The 19,037-nt window shown below is 49.1% G+C and overlaps 1 protein-coding gene and 1 pseudogene across 5 annotated transcripts in view; one reads left to right on the top strand and one right to left on the bottom strand.

Moving 5' to 3' along the window:
- PACSIN1 (protein kinase C and casein kinase substrate in neurons 1) overlaps positions 1-19,037 on the top strand; it is a 78,395-nt gene that overhangs the window by 50,664 nt on the left and 8,694 nt on the right. The window contains exon 1 of one of the 5 annotated variants that reach the window (XM_039856163.1): positions 10,319-10,530. The exons of the other annotated variants lie outside the window; for them this stretch is intronic. The gene's annotated coding sequence lies outside the window, so the exon portion shown is untranslated. Of the gene's footprint in view, positions 1-10,318; positions 10,531-19,037 lie in introns of those variants that run through there. 5 annotated transcript variants of the gene reach the window in all.
- LOC120597752 (uncharacterized) lies at positions 5,628-5,746 on the bottom strand (annotated as a pseudogene).

The raw sequence follows: 19,037 nt of genomic DNA, 5'->3' as shown, positions 1-19,037 counted from the left end.
AACCACTGGTTTAGAGTTTAAGCCAGTTCTCAACTTGATTGATTTTGCCCCCTCACCCCCAAGAGACATTTGGTGATGTCTGAAGACATTTTTGGTTATTACAACTCAGAGGTGGGTGCTACTGGCATCTAATAGGTAGAGGACAGGGATGCTGCCAAACATCCTACAGTGCACAGGACAGCCCCTCAACAAAGGGTGATCCAGCCCAAAATGTCACTCATGCCAAAGGTGAGAAACCCTTAGGCCTTTCTTCTCTTGGAGGGGTAGGGGAACTAATGAGGAAAGTACTTTATGGCAGGGGTCATACTTGGTGGCTTCCTCTAATAATTACCATTCTTGGTAAAGCAGTTTTATCAGAAGCTTAATCGTCTTATCTCTAAATTTAGTGTGTGATGTTAAAAGTTTGCTGCATCCCTAAGTGTGATTTTTGCACTGTTTCAGAGCCAATTAATTTTTTCCCAAGAAATGCATCTTTGTCGTATCATATGAGCAGTGGAGCTAGACTTCGTGTGTAGGAACTCTCCTTTTGGGCCCCATCAGGTGTCTAACGTTGGACATGCCTACATTTGCATTTTCTGACCATACTGCCCAGCATTGTCCGTTTGAACTTCCTACAGTGGTGGAAATGTTCCATATCTGCACTGTCCGGTATGGTAGCCACTAGCCATATGTGGCTGCTGGGCATGTGGAATGTGGCTTGTGCAACCGAGGAATTTTTTTTTATTTTTATTTTTTTTTGGAATTAAAATTTCAATTTTATTTAATTCTATTTAGCTTAAATTTAAATAGTCAATGGATAGTGCCACCTTCAACGCCCTGAGTTTTCCCGTGAGACTTGGCGGGGTGCTGACTCACGGTGGGCCCCTCAGAGTGCTCAGAGCTGCGCAGGTCTTACTTATAGGACACACTGTCTGGTTGATCTCAGCTGAAAGCCCTTGTAATTCCAGAGAGGTACTCAGTTATTTTGAATATTGCAAAAAGCTGTACCCCAAATGAGCATTTCCCAAGCGGAGGCAGCCCAGTCTATCTAATACCTCAGAGCCCTTTGCTTTTGGAGGGAATTTTCTGTTTGTTATAGGAATGTTGGTTATCTCATGCCGATCAGAAACTCTACCTGATAATTGAGTAAAAAGCCATTCGTTTTCCAGTTTAAAAAAATTACCAGCACATGTAGTTTGGTAGAGAAAAATCCTTCTAAACATCGAGTTCTTTGGATGACAAAATACAAGGGTCCCTCGGTGGTGTAGAGGTTAGAAATTGCTAACCTGGTCCAAACCCCTAACTTTGAAGAGAGTGGCCTGTGCAAAGCCACTTGGTTGGAATGGAGCCAAGTCAGGACTAAAAGCCAGAGTCCCATGCTCATTGAAGCCAATGTCTGAACAGCATTTTTAAAAAAATAATTAAAAAATTTTTTCAATTACAGTTGACATACAATATTATTAGTTTTGGGTGTACAAATGTCAAATAGTGATTAGACATTTATATAACTTAGAAAGTGATCACCCCAATAAGTCTAGTACCTATCTGACACCACACATAATTATTACAATATTATTGACTATATTCCCTATGCTCAAACAGCGTTCTTTTGTACCACTGTGTAGGTGTCTGCCCTGGGCTCAGTCAGCCACCCAGGACAGTGATTTTGTGTGGCATTTCCTTTGATCAGTGACTGGAATAGGTGGGAAGATTTAAAAGCCTCTTTGATGTCGACATTATAGAATAAATGTTGTAGGCAAGGATCGGTTCTTGCACTGTGGTCACTGAAACATCCGTATCACAATGGGGGACTACCTAGGAATAAGGTCATAAAAATTACAAATTCTTGGGCCCTACCACAGACCTACTGTGGTAGTTTGGTACTCCTTAGTCAGTTTGGTGCTCCATACCTCAACCATGAACCTCACTTCCTGCTAGTCACACTCTGTAGCACCCCCACTCCCATCTTCTCTCACCCCCGCAACATACACAATTACTGCATTAATAATCTGTACCGACTCTGGGCTTGGCCATGTGACTTCCTTTTGGCCAATAAGACATTGGTCAGCATGATAGAAGGAGAAGCTTGGTAGATAAGTGCTCACAGTGAAGTTGCCTGTTTGGAATGTTTGCTTTTGAAGCCCTGAGCTCCCATGTAAGAAGGTGCAGGTACCCTACTGGAGATACGTGGGGGTAAAGACAGAGAGAGGGGGCGGGGAAATGGAGGGACAGGAGCCCAGCTGTCAGCTACTTCAGCCATCTCAGCCGAGGGTTAGTCATGTGAGTGAAAAAGCCATTTTGGACATTTTAGCCCCATTTGAGGCCATGTGGAAGAGAAGAACCACCCAGCTGGACCCAGCCAACCCACAGAATCACAAAATATAATAAATCATTGTTGTTTTAAGTCACTAAATTCTGGTGAGCTTTATTATGTAGTAATAGGTAGACAGCTGAAAGCCCTGTTGAATTAGAATCTGTGGCTATAGCCAGAATCTCCATTTCATATAAACCTCCAGAGGGTTCTGATTCTTGCTAAAGCTCGAGAATCCCTGGAAGGGGAAAAGGCCTAATTCAAGTTGCCACGAGCTGTGTGACTTTGGAGAAATTCCTTCTCCCATTCCTCATCTCCTTGTGTGTAACAGAGATGAGTACAGACTCCAGAGATTAATGGAGAGGAGAGGGCTCTGTGAATCTGAACCACCAGATGGAAGTGAGGGGTTATCTTTATTATCAGTACTGTTGGCCATACTGGAGTGTGCACTGAGCACCATCTGTATGCCTAGACTAAACCTGGTGTAAGTTGCTGTGTCAGACTATGATTGTGATCATCCTTGTTCAATTTAATTTCCCTGGGATACCAGAGGTGAGAAAGTGAGTGGTGGTGTTCATGGGAGTGGTGGCATGGGGGACAGTCCATCCAAACTACAGCAAGGCCTGTGGTTCCATCTCCAGAGGGTGCCCTGAATCAGACTTCACCATTGCACCATCATCATTCTCCTGGGCTATTGCAGTACCTGCTTCTTAAATTTTTAATTGAAGTATATACATATATACAATGAGGTTCACAAATCTTAGATATGCAATTTAATGCATTTATACATATGTAAACACCTGTGAAATCACCACTCAGATGAGGACAAAACATTTCCAAGATGCCAGAAGGCACCCTCATGCTCCCTCTTGTTGACAGCTTCCAGAAGCAACTGCTGTTCTGACTTCTATCTCTATAGATTAGATTTGACCATTCTTGATTTATCTATAGTGTTTTTGAGTGTATAGATTTTTTTAGTGATTCTCCTAGGTATGTATGTTATGCGTGTGTGTGTATACTATATATAGAGATATATATATAGTATATAGATATAGAGATATATATATAGTATACACACACACACACACACCTTATCACAGTCTATTGGTGTCGGTATTTACCAGTTCAAGCAAAGTGTAGAAAATTTATGTCCCTTTAAGTCCTTTTACCCTCCCCCACTTGTAATTTTAATAAGCACTTTCTTTACATACTTTGAGAAACACATCGGTCAATGTCGTAATTTTTGCTTCAACCCTCAAACATAATTTAGAAAACTCAAGAGGATGAGGAAAGTCTACCATCCTTACCCATATTTTTTGCTCTTTCTGTTGTTCTCTCTTCCTTGTGCTACAAGATTACTTCTTTCAACATTTCCTTTCTGTTTCAAGAATTTTCTTCAGCCATTCTTTTAGGGTAGGTCTGCTAACAACAAATTCTCTTAGTTCTCCTACATCTGAGAATGTCTTGATTTCTCCTTATATCCTAAAGGATATTTTCACTTGGTTTAGTATTCTAAGCTGACAGTTCTTTTCTTTTAGCAAGTAAAACATATCCTGCCACTTCTGGCCTCCATGATTTCTGATGAGAAATCTGCTGTCATTGAATTTTTTTCTGTTTTGGGTAGGTGTCATCTTTCTCTCTCTGCTTTTAGGATTTTTGATTGGTTTTAGTTTTCAGGAGTTTGATTCTGTTGTGTCTTGGAGAGGATTTCTAATAGTTTACCTGTTTGGAGTTTATAAGCTTCTTAAATCTGTAGATATATGTCTTCTGCCAAATCTGAGTGTGATTTTTCAGCCACTGTTTCTTTGAATACTTTTTTGGCTGCACATTCTTTCTCCTCTCCGTCTGGGACTGTAACAGAATGTTGGATCTTTTGTTATAGGCCCACAGTTTCCTGAGGCAGTAGTCATTTTTTTTTTTTTTTCAGTTCATTTTCTCTCTGTTATTCAGATTGGCTAATTTCTATTTTTCTATCTTCAGGTTTACTGATCTTTCCCCTCTTGTTCCATTCTGCTGTTGAGCTCATCTAAGCTTTCAGTTCCAAAATTTCAATTTGATTCTTCTTTATATCTTCTATTTCTTTGCTAAGGCTTCCTCTTTTTTCATTTGTTTCAAGTGTATTCATAATTTCCGATAGAAACATTTTTAAGATTTCAGCTTTAACATCCTTGTCAGATAATTCCAGTATTTGTGTCATCTTGGTGTTGGCATCTGTTGGTTGCCTTTTCTCATTCAGGTTGATATTTTCCTAGTTCTTGGCATGGCAGATGATTTTTTTTGAATCCTGGACATCAGGATATTATGTTATGAGACATGGGTTCTTAGTTTAACCTTGTTTCTTAGCAGCCCTGGTGGTAGATGGAGATGGAAGTCCAGATTCCCCACTTGACTTTAGTTGACACCCTGGTGGGGGACAGAGGTGCCTCCTTACTGCTGGGCAAAGGTGGGAGTTCTGGCTTTCCATTGGACCTCCACCAGCACCTCCCTGCCTGGAAAGAGAGAGATACCTCATTACTGCTCCCCGTGTGGTCTTCACTGACCTGTTACTGCTGGGGGATGGTGACGGTCCTGACCAGGCCTCCTCTGATACCAATCCAGAATGGAGGGGAGGGCATCTTATTACTACCGGGTGGGTATGAAGGTCCCAGCTCCCCACTCATTCTTCTCTGTAACCACCCTTGGTGGTGGGGGATGGGGCACTGGTTACAGCCAAGCCCAGCTGTCTACTCAGCCCCTGCTCGTGGTGGTGGTGGTGGTCTGGCTCGAGTTGCAATTTTTCTTATGGTGTTTGGCTAGAGTAGGGCATTTATTGTTTTAATAGTTTTTGTCTTGCCAGACAGTGACTTTCCTAGTCCTTTGGCTCGAGAGGGCAGCCTTTTCTTGGAGCCGTTTTTGTTCACACACATTGGTATTTCTGGTTGCTGACTTCTCCAGCAACAAATCTGGGATATGTTGAGTTGAGGGGGAAAAAAAGCAGAGAACTCATTGCTGTGTCATTCCTTGGGTCCTGAGGTCCCTAGTCAGTCTGCCTTCTTCTCTCTCCCTTTAGAGTCTTTATATGTTTGTTTTATATAAGAGGTCCAGGGTTTTTAGCTGTACTTTGCAGGAGGAATAGAGGAAAGTGCAGCTTTCCCCAGAATCAGAAGTCCAGATTTACTTGTTCTTGAACTTCATATAAATAGAATCCACTGTGTATGTTCTTTTAAGTTTGGCTTCTCTTGCCCAGCAAGATGTCTGGAGATTTTTCTTTTTCTTTATTTTTTTTTTAGATGAGGCAACCCTTGGTTGGCCTCACAGATTGCAAGGACCTTGTCAGCTTACAGTCCCTTATTTTTTATGCCTAGAGCACCTGGTCTTCCTAGGTGGTCTCCCATCCAAGTACTAACCAGGCCCAACCTTGCTTAGCTTCTGAGATCAGACAGAATCGGGCTTGTTCAGGGTGGCATGGCCGTAGGAGATTTTTCTATGTAGTTATGTGTAGTTTGATGTTTTTCATTGCCGTGTGGTATTCAACTGTGTGAACAAATCACATGGTAGAATCTGCACAGTGGAAAAGCAAACTACCCTTACTCCATGCAATAAACCACACAATTTGTTTATCTATCCTTCTGTGGATGGGTTGCTTCTAGTTTGGTGATAATAAGAACAAAGCTGCTACAAACGTTCTTGGGCATATGTTTTAGTGACCACAAGCACTCATTTCTGCTGGGAATAAATATTGCAAAAGCCTCTTAATTGGTTTCCTTGCTTTAGCCTTCGCCCCTTTCTAGTCACTGCCACATAAAAGCCACAGAGATCTTTTAAAAACATAAATTAGGTCCTCTCCCCCGACCTCGCCCCTTGATCCAAAACACCAATGGCTTCCCTTCATACTTAGAATAAAATCCAGAGTCTTCACTATGGCCTACAAGACCTACAGGCTCTGGCCCCTGCCTGCTTCTTCTTTATTCTTACCTTATCTACTTACTCTCTGCCATCCCTTGTCCACCCCACACCCCATCTGTCCATTCAGTTTTGGGGTGCCTTCAATGTGCCTAGCTTACTCTTACCTCAGGACATTGGCCCTTGCTGTTCCCTCTGCCAGAAACACTCTTCCCCCAAATCATCACAGACCTCCTTTTCTCCCTTTATTTAGATCTTTGTTCAAATGTCATCTCTTCAAAGAGGGATTCTAAAACCACCCCACTCAACCTCTCTATCTCTTTACCCCTCATTATTTTTCTTGACAGTAGTGATCACCACATGCACTTCTATTGTTTATTTGTTGTCTGTCTTCTCCTTTTGGCACGAAACATTCATGAGGTTATCTTGGGGTTATGTGCTGTGTCCCACTCCCTAGAGCAGTGCTGCACATAGTAGGTGCTCTGAAAATATTTATTAAATGTATTTAAGACACTGGCATGGGATTTAGTCACACACGCCTCGGTTCAACACCAGTGTCATCTTTTGGCTGTGTATCATAGGGCAAGTTCCTTAACCTGGTACTCCTCCCACTCTCTTCTCCTGGGATCTTGTGACAGTGTAGATTTGGATTCAGAAGGTTTGGAGTTGGGACCTGAGAAGCTGCATGTCTTCCCAGCTCCCAGGTGGGACCCAGACTTTGAGTAGCAAGGTCTTAACCCACCTGAGCCTCGGTTTCCACACCTGTAAAATTGTTCATTGTGGAAAGCAAGTGGGTAAAGTACATGCCACGGACTTAGCAGGTGCTCAGTAAGTATCTATTGCCCTTCCTCTGGGCTCTTTTCAGGTTCTGAAACTTGAAGTTGCCCTTGTTTTTTTTCCCTCTAATCCTCCAGTCCCCACATGTTTAGCCCCACATAGACCTTCAGGAGAGCCTTATCCATTTTATTTATCCATTGCTGGATAGCCATGGGCCAGGGTTTGGGGAGGATCCTGACATTTTGACAATCATGGGAACATTATGTAAATAAGATGCAAAGTAGCAGCTAATGAGCCCTGATTGCATTTGCCCTGGGAACATGTGGGATAACTGCCGTCTTGGAGCAGGGCGGGCAGTGAATGCTCTTTGAGTTGGGCAAGGAGGAGGTGACAGAGGGCTCAGCTTCTCTTTGGGGCACAAGGGCAGTTGCTCTGTGGCCTGGGCGAGGCCACCTCCTCATTTGTAGTTTGATCCTGCCTGTGGACTGGAACATGGTTAAGGTCCAGGAACAAGGGATGGGGTCAGGAGTGGGGTGTGTGCGTGTTTGGGGGTGGAGTCTTTGGGCCTGTCAGACCTGTAAGGAGAGGAATACCGGGCTGCAGATGGGTGACTTGGCGGTCCCTCCTGACAGCAGATGAGGCTGGATCAGGCTGACAGTGGGGGTGGGGTAAGGGTGGATGCTTCCTGGGCTGAGGAAGCAGGGAGTGACAGAGGGGTCACTTTCTGCCACGGAGCCTGTCTTGAGTGCGGGAGGGCAGAACCCTAGGGTCTGCCAGGCAGCAGATGGGGCCAGATCAGGCTAATGGAGGGTTAGGTGGGGGGCAGTTGTCTTTTGTATCCCTGGATGGAGTCGCCTTTTTAGAAGAAAGATGATCTGGGGCTGGGGGCCAGCAGGTGGGCAGGGGGCTCTGTTTACAGCCTCTGGAAACTCAATCCCTCTTTGTCCCCTAGCTGAGGTCTCCTTGTTCTCCAGGGAGCCACTTCTCTCAGGTGCCAAGTATCCCTATTCTCCCAGACATGCCACGGACTTAGCAGGTGCTCAGTAAGTATCCTCAACCTGACCCTCTGCTGAGGACCTCCAGGCTTGGGGATGCCCAGTGGCAGCCTTCTGGCTCAAGGAAGGCCAGGCTGGAAGTTACCTGTCATTTTGGGGTCCTCACTCATGCCCACTACTTGATTGGCATTTCAAGTATATAGGACCCTGTCCTGGCTTTGATCTAAGGATGAGAAGCATACTTACCCTGGAACTCCCAGAAACTGGGTAGCTGTTGTCATGTTTCCCAACTAGATCTGAATGGAACCAATGTGGAACATTGGAAAAAACTTGGCAGGCAGAGGATTCAAATCTCAGCCCAGGCATTTAATAACTTTGTCACCTCGGGCGAATTGCTCAGTCTCTCAGAGTCCCTGTTTCCTTATCAGTCCTGTGACTTGACCTGCAGGGCTACTGTGATAGCCACACAGGCTACAAGAGAATAGGAGTTCAGTAAGTTCACTAACTCGTCAACTGGAAGGCCGGAACTCTGGCCCATAGCTGTGTCCCAGCACTTAAAACAGCCCCACGCACATAGTGGGTACATAGTAAATATCTGTTGAATGAATGAAATGCCCTGTTTCATCTATTCCAAGATGATTTTTCACCTTACATTTGACATCTCTGATATTAGGATGTTTCATACAATTTATAGCATGTCCGATTCAATTGGCATCAGTCTGATGGTTGGGAGAGATCTTAGACGGGATGAAATATGAAGAGGCTATCATTAACAGGCAGCTTCTTGCTTAATTTTCAGTGGGTTTCTGGTTCTTTCCAGTTGTATCTGTGCTTCTGGGCTGTGTGGGGTCCCTGAGAATTGCCCTGGAGCACAGGGGCTGCAGTGACCCCTGCCTGAGGTCCTCTGAGGTGGTGACGGGGTAGGGACAGGGCATCCTGTGGGACATGGTATGCATCCTGGGACCCAGTCCCTACTTAGTTCCCCACCCTCGCCCCACCGCCCCCACTGGATGTTGTCCCTTCTGTGGGGTAGCAGGACTGTCTGAAGCATGGAATTCCCTCTGACAGGGAAGGGCCCATTTTACTCTATAGCTCCAAGGCCCAGGACTGGACAGCAACCAGGAAGGAGGGTGAGGATATCTGTGAGCCCCCCTAGGCTGAAGGGCTTTAAGTAGGATCTAGTCTGGACTAGGGAGAGGACTTTGAGAATGAGAGTGGGGAATGGGGGAGAGTGGACCCTGTCTCCACCCCCACCCCAGTCCCCTCTAGCAGCAGAGCTGAGACAAAGTGGGCAGATTAGTGTATGATCCCTAGAGAGGGGTGCAGAGCAGAGTCAGATCTTGTCCCCAGAAGTGGCTCATTATTTAATTCCCTGATTGGGACACTTTTACTGTGTCATCGATGCCTTCAAATGAGGCAAAGTTTGTGATTTAGTGTAGGAAGGGTTTGTGTGTTGTATATTCCGCATCCTTATAGATGTGTGTGCACGTCTTAAGATGTTTGTGCACTGATATTAGTGTTACAGTTATATATATGTATATGTGTGTGTTACCTGTGCACGTACAGGTAGATACACAGGCTTGTGAAAATGCCTGTACACAAATATGTGTCATGGCTTTTTGTATATGTAAGTATGTTGTTTGGAGTGCACATGTGCATGAATACATGTTGGCATGTATGGATCACGTGTGTGTAGTGTGAGCTTTGATGTCTGCTCTGAGGGCTGTGTGACAGCTGTGACATGTGGGAGAAGCACCAGAGTTGGAATCACAAGGCCTCACTACCAAAATGAGCCCAGGAGCCTTGGATGCTCAGAAAAGTTATTTTACTATTGTGGGCCTCAGTTTCCAATCTGTAAAATGGGCAGGGGACATCATGGAGTGAGGCTGTGGATAAACATCTCACATTCAGCCTGACCCAGAAAATACTCAAAATAAGATGTTGAGTAATGACCGAAGGTGAATGAATGAATGAGCAAATAGAAATATTTGCAGAGCAGCGCGCAGTCAGATTTTAAGGACCTGAAGGAAGTGCATGGAAAAGTGCAGCTTACAGTGTCTAGTAGGGATAGCAGGAGGCAGGGCCTTGAGAGGAAAGAGAGGAAAGAGGCTGGAGCAGCGTTCCCCCAACAGTCTAGGGTGGCCATGTGAGCCTATGTGTCCGCCAGCATCTCTGTGAAGGTGAAGTGTGCACACTTGCCAGTGTGATGCAGGCGCCACGTAGAAGGCGGGCGTCCCCTGGTGTACATAGGAGGGAGGCTGTCTGTGCGAGCATTGCCCAGTTGCCATAGAAACGAGCAGAAGGAGGTGGGTGGCTGGAGATGGAGGCGGGTCGGGAGGAGGGAGGGGAGGAGGCGGTGGTGGGGGGCGGGGAGCTGGCTTCTGCAGCTCTGGCGCTGCTGCTGCCTTCCTGAGCGAGCGGTGCAGGGAACCCAACAGGACAGAGCCCCCAGCCCGGGCACTAGGCCCCCTCCCTGCCTACCACCACGGAGAAGGAGGAGGACAGCCAGCCCCTCTGGCCCTGGCCTGGCCCAGCGGGGGCAGTGCGCTCCTACCTGCCCCTGGCTTGGTACCAAGACAGGCCCAGGTAGGCATCCGGATGGGGATGGCTGGAGTAGGCTTCATGGAGAGTGGGGCCCCCGGGCTGCTCCTGCCTTCCTACCAGGAGCACCTGGTAGTAAGCAGAGGGGCCAGAGGGGCCAGGGCCAGTGGATGGGTGGGGAGCAGCCAGCATCCTGGAGGCACTCTTCAGAACCTGGGTCCTCACCATCAGGAGGACTGTCCTCTGTTGCCTTTCCTCTTCTGCACTTCCATCCTTCTCCCCATCACTGCCACAGGTCCTGACTGTAGAGATGCCCCACTTCTCTGGGGGAAGTGAGCTGAGAGGGGCTGGGGCTTCCAGGAACCCACAGTGCCATCCCTTCACAGGCTGAGGCTTGAGAGGGTGGGCGACAGGGAGAAGTGAGGATGTCCCCCACCCCCATTCAGGACACTAGTAGGCCCTGGCCATTTGGAACCAGCAGGCTCAGTCCCACCCCCTGCACCGACAGCCTCCTAGCTGGCCCCATGGTCTCAGGCATTGGACTTAGAAACCTCTGGTCAGGGAGGAGGCATGTTTCTCCTTTCCCCCCAAGCTCAGGCCCTTCCCCTCCTTATTCTCCCTGCAGTCCTAGATCCTCAGATCTCCCAAAGGACCCCTGTCCCACCCCAGCAAGCTCAGAGTCCCCATGTTGGGGTACAGGAGAGCAGGCCCCGGTGGATGTGCCTGTGGCCCTCCCTCCCCCCAATTTCTGTCCCTTTGCTGCATTGCTTTCAGAGACAGACTCCTGCTGCTGCTGGGGGAGCTTGGGCACTGCGGAGGAGCCTCTGCTGCTGCTCAGACAGAGGTGGGGCTGGGGCCTGGGGAGGAACTGGGCTGTACTGCCTCTGCTCTGGGTACAGAGGGGCAGGATGGGCCTGTGGTGCAGTGTGTGGGGTGCGCCTGGTCCGGATTTGCCCTGGGACTGAACTGAACAGCCTTGGCCTGTGTGGGGAGGCAATCCTAGCCAAGGGGCAATCCTAGGGGGTTCGTGTGTGCAACCTTGAGCGTGCCTAGAGTACCTGGGAGGCAAAGGGTCTGCCCCCTTCCGCCTGTCTTCTCTACCCAGCACCCACTGAGAGCTTGGCTGGTCCTTTGCTGACCCTGGCACCATGTTGTGGAGCTTCTTCCCCTGGGCACTTGGGGGTCAGAGGACCTTGGCAGGAGCTGAGGAGGGGTCCCTGGGCCTGTAATAAGGTAGAAGATTTTGTGCTGAGAAGCTGACATAGCTCTGTTCACTTCTGCAAATGTTCGTTGCACCTGCTGAATGTTAGGCACAGGGATCTCCTGCTTTGGGGTTAAGGGCCCGAGGGTGAGAGGGCAGGTCTCAGGTGGGGAGTGCAGATCTGTCCAGGAGCTGGCAGCCATATAACCCATGTACACTATCACCATCTGCCCCTGCTTCTCTGAACCCTATCTCCCTCCTCCCTACCAGGGCCTGGGCCTGGCATTGGCATTTGCAGCTGGGCTTGCCTCCTTCCCAGTCAGAACAGGAGGCTGGTGAGGCCTGAAGAGCAGACTCTTTTGGCAAGAACTAGAAGGAACTGTTTCTTCCCCAAACCCTCCAGGCCTGGCCCTGACCTCCCCTACCCCTGGCTTGCCTTCTCTAGGCCACATTTCCCTCTCCTTATTTTTTTTCTTTCCAATGGGTCCCTAGGGTCTGTCTTTGCTTGTTCTGACTCTCTCCTACACTCTCTTGTCCCCAGACTCTGGGGCAGTGAGCCCACTAGAATAGCTTCCATATTTCCCAGGCTTTCATATATCCGGAGGGCATATTTCCCAGCCCCACCCCTTTGCACCCAGTGGGCCCACTGCCCAGGGCACTTGCCTGGAAGCCAGGTTGGGGCCCTCCCCCAGTAGCCTTTTCCATGTCAAAGGGAGCTGAGAGAGGGCCCAGGAGCACTCAGAGGCCTGGGGCTCAGGGGTCCTGGGACTGGAAGAAACCACTTGGGCCCCAGGTTGACCCCCCCCACATGGCCCCCAATGCAGGAGCTCTGGGGTAGAATAAGGAGACATCTCTGCTTGGCTCTTAATGGGTAACTCAGGGCTCCAAAACTGAGCTCCTGTCTCCTCCAAATCATTCCTCCTGCTGTGTTCTCCACCTACCAGCTGCTTAGGCCCAGACCCTGGAGCCATCATTGACTCCTTCTCACACTCACCTTCAAACCATCAGCAAATCCTGTTGGCTCTAATGTCACAGTGTTTTCAGATGCCAACCCCTTCTCATTGCTTCCAGCTAAATTACCACCTTGGGTGAGCCCCCATTTTTCCTCATCGGGACGACTGCAGCTGCTTGCCAGCGGATTCCCTGTCCTCCTCATCCCCCTGTAACTTGCTCTTCCACCTAAGCCAGATCACATCCCACCTCTTCTCAAACCCTGCAGTAGTTCCCATCTCACTCAGTTGGGGAAAGAGTCAAAGGCCCTACTCTGATCTACAAGGCCCCGTGTGACCTGCATCCTCTCCCAGTCTCCTGACCTCACCCCACCCCTCTGCACCTCACTCACTCTGCTCTAGCTGCTTGGCCCCCTGTTCCTCAACCATGGCAGCCATGCTTCTGCCTCAGGGCCTTTGCGCTGGCTGTTCTCTCTGCCTGGATGCTCTTCCCCCGGATTCCTGCATGACTCCCTCCCTCACTTCCTTTGGGTCTTTGCTGAAATGTCACTTTCTGAGAATGGCCATCTCTGACCATCCTGTGTAAAACAGCCTCACTCCTAACCCCCACCATCCCTCCCTGTCCCCTTCCCTGTCTTATTCTTCTCCACATCCCTTGTCACCTTCTAATACATTTGATCATTTACTTATTCATCTGGTTTCTTGTCTGTTTAGCCCCTTTGGAATGTCAGCTCCACAAGGGCAGGGAGTTTTCTGTCTTGCGTCCTGCTTTGGCCCAGGGCTGCACCGTAAGGATCAGGTCTGCAATTTAAAGCCAGGAGTCTCTGCCTCGGCGACTGGCCTCTGCCTCCATGCTATAACGGAGGCCCTGTGATTCAGCCCTCACAGGGGAAGGGATCTAATGCCCCTGTGGCTGGGAAGTTGCCCTGGAGGCATCGAGTTTGGCAGGATATCCTGCATGGACTGGGTCTATCCTTCTTGCCTTTTTCTGCTCAAGCCATGGCCAGGACAGCTCTACCTGGCCAGGAAGGGGAGGAGAGTGAGCTGTATGCATCCCATTCCCAGTGCTGCTGACCAGGAAGGGGCCTGGTTAGACTCCATTCCACTGTTCTGTGGGAAAGCCTGCTGCACGCCCACCAGAAGCATTGCCCACAGAGTGACCAGACCTGGCCCCCACCCTCCAGGAGGCCACAGATGCACAGGGCTCAGGACAGTACAGACCTCTGCAGAGGGGCCAAGTGTGGGCTGACTAGTCTCGAGGAAAGAGATGCACCCAGAGCAGAGAGGACGGGGCCTGTCTTTCTACCAGCTTCCACTCCTGCCTCCCCATCTGTGGTGTCTCAGTTTGAGCTCCCCCCAGAAGCTGAGCTTGGGACAAGGATCTGATTAGAGCAGTTCATTTGGGAGGAGGGTCTCCGGAGACACTGAGAGTGTGGAGGTGAAATAGGCAGGGTGCTTTGTCAAGCCAGTTCCCACTGCGGGCAACTAGGGATCGGTCCCGAGGAGCACCTTTAGGAACCAGTGTGGGAAACACCTCAGACTTAGCCATCAGGAGGGTAGGGAGCTGTGTATACCCCAACTTCTGCCATCGTTGCTTGAGGCTGGAACCCTCTTACCCTGCCTGATTTTCCTCTTAACTGTTGTCACCGCCTAACAAGGCGATATTTTTTCACTTCTTGGCTTTCTGCCTGCATTAGAGTATATACTCCATGCAGGGAGGGCCGATCTGTTCCCTGCTGAGCCATCTTAGAGTCTCCCTAGAGGCTGAATGGGATTTTGCCTCCTCCACTTGGCCTGGGAGCAGGCTTGTGTAGGAGCTGCCTTTGGGATGATTTTCTAGAGGAAAGAGAGAGGGCCTGGGTTTGGTGGGGCTGGAGGAAGAAGGGAGAGGATAGGGAAGGTAAAGGGCCAAAGATCAGAGTCCAAGGAATGGGTTAGGGAGAAGAGGGGGAGAGGCCAGCCGGCGGAACTGAGGCGGAGTGCCTTTAAACCCTTCCAAGCTACAGCAAGCCCACCTGGTCCCTTCTGCTGGGGCCTCTCTGGGTGAGATCTGGCTCTGGCTCGCTCTGTCCCCCTGTTTGTGTTTTCATCGTCTTCCTCCCCACACCCCCAATCCCTAGAGATTCATCATTTCTGAAGGGAGGCCCCTTGGGGACAGCCCTGGGACTTTACCTCCGAGCAGATGATGGTTGGGATGCCTGATGTTTAAACCCAAAGAGAAGGCCAGAGGAAGCTTGGCCTGGGATCTTTTCACAGGAGACCTAGAGACCTGGGGGTCCCAGGTGAAGCCCAACGGTCACTGAAGGGTGTCTTGGTCAGCTCGAGCAGCCAGAACAAAATATCATAGGCTGGGCTGCTTAAACAATGGATATTTATTTCTCAAGATTCTGGAGCCTGGAAGTCCAAGATCATGGTGGCAGTCTATTGGGTTCCTGGTGAGGCCTCTCTTCCTGGCTTACAAATGGCTGACTTCCCTCTGTGTCCAGACGTGGCCTTACCTCAGTGCATGCACATGGAGAGAGAGAGAGATCTCTCTCCTCCTCTTCTGATAAGGACACCAATCCTGTTCGATTAAGACCTCATCCTTATGACCTCACTTTCCTCCTAAAAGTCCAAATACAGCCACATTGGGAGGTAGGGCATCAACGTATGAATTGCGAAGGGGCACAATTCAATCCATAGCAAAGGTCTGCTGGGATGTTAGGCACAGAGAGGAAAAGGGGGTGTGACATCATCCAGAGAGATGAGAGTCTCCTGTTTTGAAAGTTTTGCAGTTGTGAGAAGCACGGTTGATAAACACTGTAGTAGTAATAATAATAATAGTAGTAGTAGTAGTAGTAGTTGTTGTTGTTGTTTAAATGGTGCTTCCTGAGTACCAGGTACTCATTTCATCCTCACACCAAGTCCACGGAGTAGTTATCATCACTTCCATTTGCAGATGAGGAAACAGACACAGCAAGTTCAAGCAACTTGCCAAAGCCACACAGCCAACAAGTGGCAAAGCCAGGATTTGAACCCAGTTATTCTGTTTGGCCCCAGGGGCAGTGCTCTTAGTGACAATCTGGTGGGAGTTACTGGGCTTGTTGGGAGAGTAGGTTGCCACCCTGAACCAGCAAGACATGGTTTGTGGCAGGGTGCGACTAGGAGCTGCACCAGGGTGTAGGAGTGAGGTAGGCAAACACTGGGGTATTCAGGGACTGAGCTGGTTCTTGAAGGGGAGGAGGGTTATTCTGGGGAGAGGTAGGTGATGGGAGGGAAGATAGCATGCATCCTAGGCAGGAGGGAACGGATGAACAAAGGAGCAGAAGCTGGAGTGAGCATGGATCCTTGTTGCATATGAAGCCCTAGCAGAAGCTGGTAAGAGTCCTTGTGTGGCCCCATCTCTGGGTGAGGTGAAGAGTGAAGGAGCTTCTGGGAATGTTTGTGGGGCCTGAGACCCACCTTGGGTGAGGAGGAGGCAGCTCTGCCTTTCCATGGCCCTGCCTTGGTTTGAGCTGAGCTGGTCCCCTTAGGCCAGGAGGGCTGGGGTGACACCCACGGAGTGCTGGCTCTGGACTGGGCACCTGAAGCGGGCAGAGGAAGGACTTATGGATCTGACTGTGCCTTCTCCCTGCTGTGTGACCTTGGACAAGTTATTTAACCTCTCTGAGTCTCAGAGAAGATGGAGAAATCTCTGCCTGTCTCAGTGGGTTGCTATGAGGATTAGAAATAAAGTGTATGAAGAGTCTGGAACATGGTAGGTACTTAAAAATGGTTGTTGTAGTTGCTCTAAAGGAATAATCATTCATTAAATACAGAAGCACTGAATTCTGTACCCCAGAGCCAAACACAGTCACCTATACACAACAGGCATTAAATAAATGTCGATAACGAGGGTGACACAGATCCTACCTGTCCTGTTTCCATGCCTCCTACTTCTCCTGGCATCCCCTTTCCTACCTCTTGGCCAGCCCCCAGTGTCCATTTCCAGGGTCTCTTTCTCCCTGATCCCCCAGGATGATTCTGCTCTCAGGATGGGGCCTCCCCATTCACGGATCCTATAGGACGCAGACAGAATAGGTATCAACAACCTCATCTGTTACGTTAGAAGGTCCTTGGCATTTATTCGTGCATTGAACAAAAATGTATTGTGCACTTACTATGTGCAAGGCACTGCTCTGGATCCTGGAAATACAGCAGAGAACCAGACAGACAAAATCATTGACCTTACAGAGCTGATATTCTAGTATGAGAGGAAGACACTAAACATGATGAGTATTCTAATGTTGATGGCCTGTCAGATGGTGACAAGGGCTGTGGAGAATAATAGAGTGAGGAAAGAGAGAAGGTCGGAGGTACTGGGGGTGGAAACAGAGTTGCAAGTTTAAGTGGAGGGAAGTCATGACATTTGAGCAGACCTGAATGATCTGTTAGGGGAAGTGGGGGAGACCATCTTAGCAGGCAGTCCTGGGGTTGGAACAGTAAGGAAGTTAGTGGAGCTGGAGGGCAGTGAGAGTAGTGGAAGGTAAGAGCGGAGGGGTGAGGAGTGAGACAGCAGGTTATGCAGGGCCTCTTGGCAAGGAATTGAACTTATACTCAGAGGAAACGGGGAGTCACAGGAGGGTTCCAAATAGGGCAGCGGTGGGATCTGACAGGTTTTACCAATTTCCCTCTGGCTGCTATACCTGCAGGGAGGTGAGTGTGTGTAAGAGAGAGAGAGAGAGAAACAAGGTCAGAGGCAGGAAGACCAGTGAAGAGGCTACTTCAGGGAGGTAAGGGACCAGGGTAGTTGAAAGTAGAGCTCGGGTTCTGCTGATGGGCTGGGTGTGGGGTGGGAGGAGAAAGAGGAGCTGGGGTAACTCCGAGGCCTGTGGTCATTAGTGACTAATGACGTAGGAATCCACAGTGCTGTCCACACCAGACCTGCCTTGTTCAGGCTCATCCTCTTAATTCCTCTGTCCCTTCAAGCCAGGAGTAGATGGAAAATGACCAAGGCTCCTGCCCTCCAGGGTCCCTTAGAGGCAGCTGGCATTAGGCTTGAGTCCTGAGAAGGATACCTGGGGCTCCTTTCTTTCTCCCTAAAGGACAGGTCCAGGCCAGCATGACAACTTCACATTTCCATAGTGGTCTGTGTTTTTACAAAAAGAGCTTTTATCACATGTTCTTCAAAATAAACTCAAATATTGTTTTCCATAATATGAGTTTTAAAACTGAGACCCCCTTGTTGGACTTAGCTAAGCTCTCACTGGCAGGCAATAGAGCTGGAGCCAGAGCCCCAGACCCCCCATTCTGCATTCTAGGGCTTCACCATCCTCTTGGTGAGAAAGCCTGGCACCTTCCCTGGCTCCACAAAAAGAGCCCACGCTGAAATGGAACTACAACAGCATTGGTGACAAATCAATAGTGAGAGCTGACAAGCTCTTTCACAGTCATGTCTCAGCCTCTGGGCTCTCGTCTCGTCTACAATGTGGGGGTGAGAATCTCACCTGCCTGTGTGGTTGTCATGAGGATTAGATGAGTTAAGGCATGTGAACTGTCCCTGGCACCAAGGATATGTTCCATAAATGCCAGCTATTATTACTGATGATAAATGGCTTTCAGGGCCACAAAAAATCAGATGGGCATTATGCCATTTGATGGGTTGAGGAAAGCTAAGAGCATATTGGGCCTGCCTGTGGGGAATGGCAGATGCCGGCCACTCCAGCTTCCCGACTCTGAGAGATGCAGTGTTTTCAGTGATGGCAGCTACTACTGATCGCCATTCAGGAAGGATATGGCATTTGGTAAGAGTTAAGCCTCCCACTTGCCCCCAGGGTGGGAGTTTGAGGCAGGGGCAGTTGGAATGTGGTAACTGGCCATGTGGTGCCTGGGGGCTCCTGCATCTCCTCCCCAACCCTGGCTTCCGGTCTCCCTGATCCTCCTGTGTGCAGGTCTAGCCTGGGGCTGGAGTGGGCTAGACCCTTGCCATCTCATCTAATCCTTAATTTGGATGTATCATCCTCATTTCATGGCAAGGCCCAGCGAGGCCATGTGGCTTGTTCAAGTTCACACATCAGTTCGGTAACAGAGCAGGGATCCCAAGGCTAGAATTATTTCTATGATACATGTTACCTCAGCTGGGAGCCTGGGGCACCTATCAGCTGCCTACATAGCAAGTCCCACTGTGCTTGGGTCTAGACAGGGTGGAGAGTGGTCTCTGCCATCCTGAATTCCCTTCTAGCCTGAGATGCCAGGTTTTAGGTGCACTGTCTTCTCCCTCCATGCTTTGAGTGTGCCCTTGGTCCTGGCTCCCAGCTCCCTCCACTCTCCTCCAACACAGGCTGGAGGGTTTTTAAAAAATATATGCAACTTGAGCATACAAGGCAAATTTAAAAGGCCTAAAAGGAGCACCGACACAAAATCTCCCACCCCATCCCCCAGCC

Source organism: Pteropus medius, unplaced genomic scaffold, assembly GCF_902729225.1.
Source record: "Pteropus medius unplaced genomic scaffold, Ma_sr-lr_union100, whole genome shotgun sequence".
In the NCBI taxonomy this organism is placed as follows: Eukaryota; Metazoa; Chordata; class Mammalia; order Chiroptera; family Pteropodidae; genus Pteropus; species Pteropus medius.
Note: the sequence above shows the minus strand (reverse complement) of the source record. Positions and strands in the feature narration are given on the sequence as shown.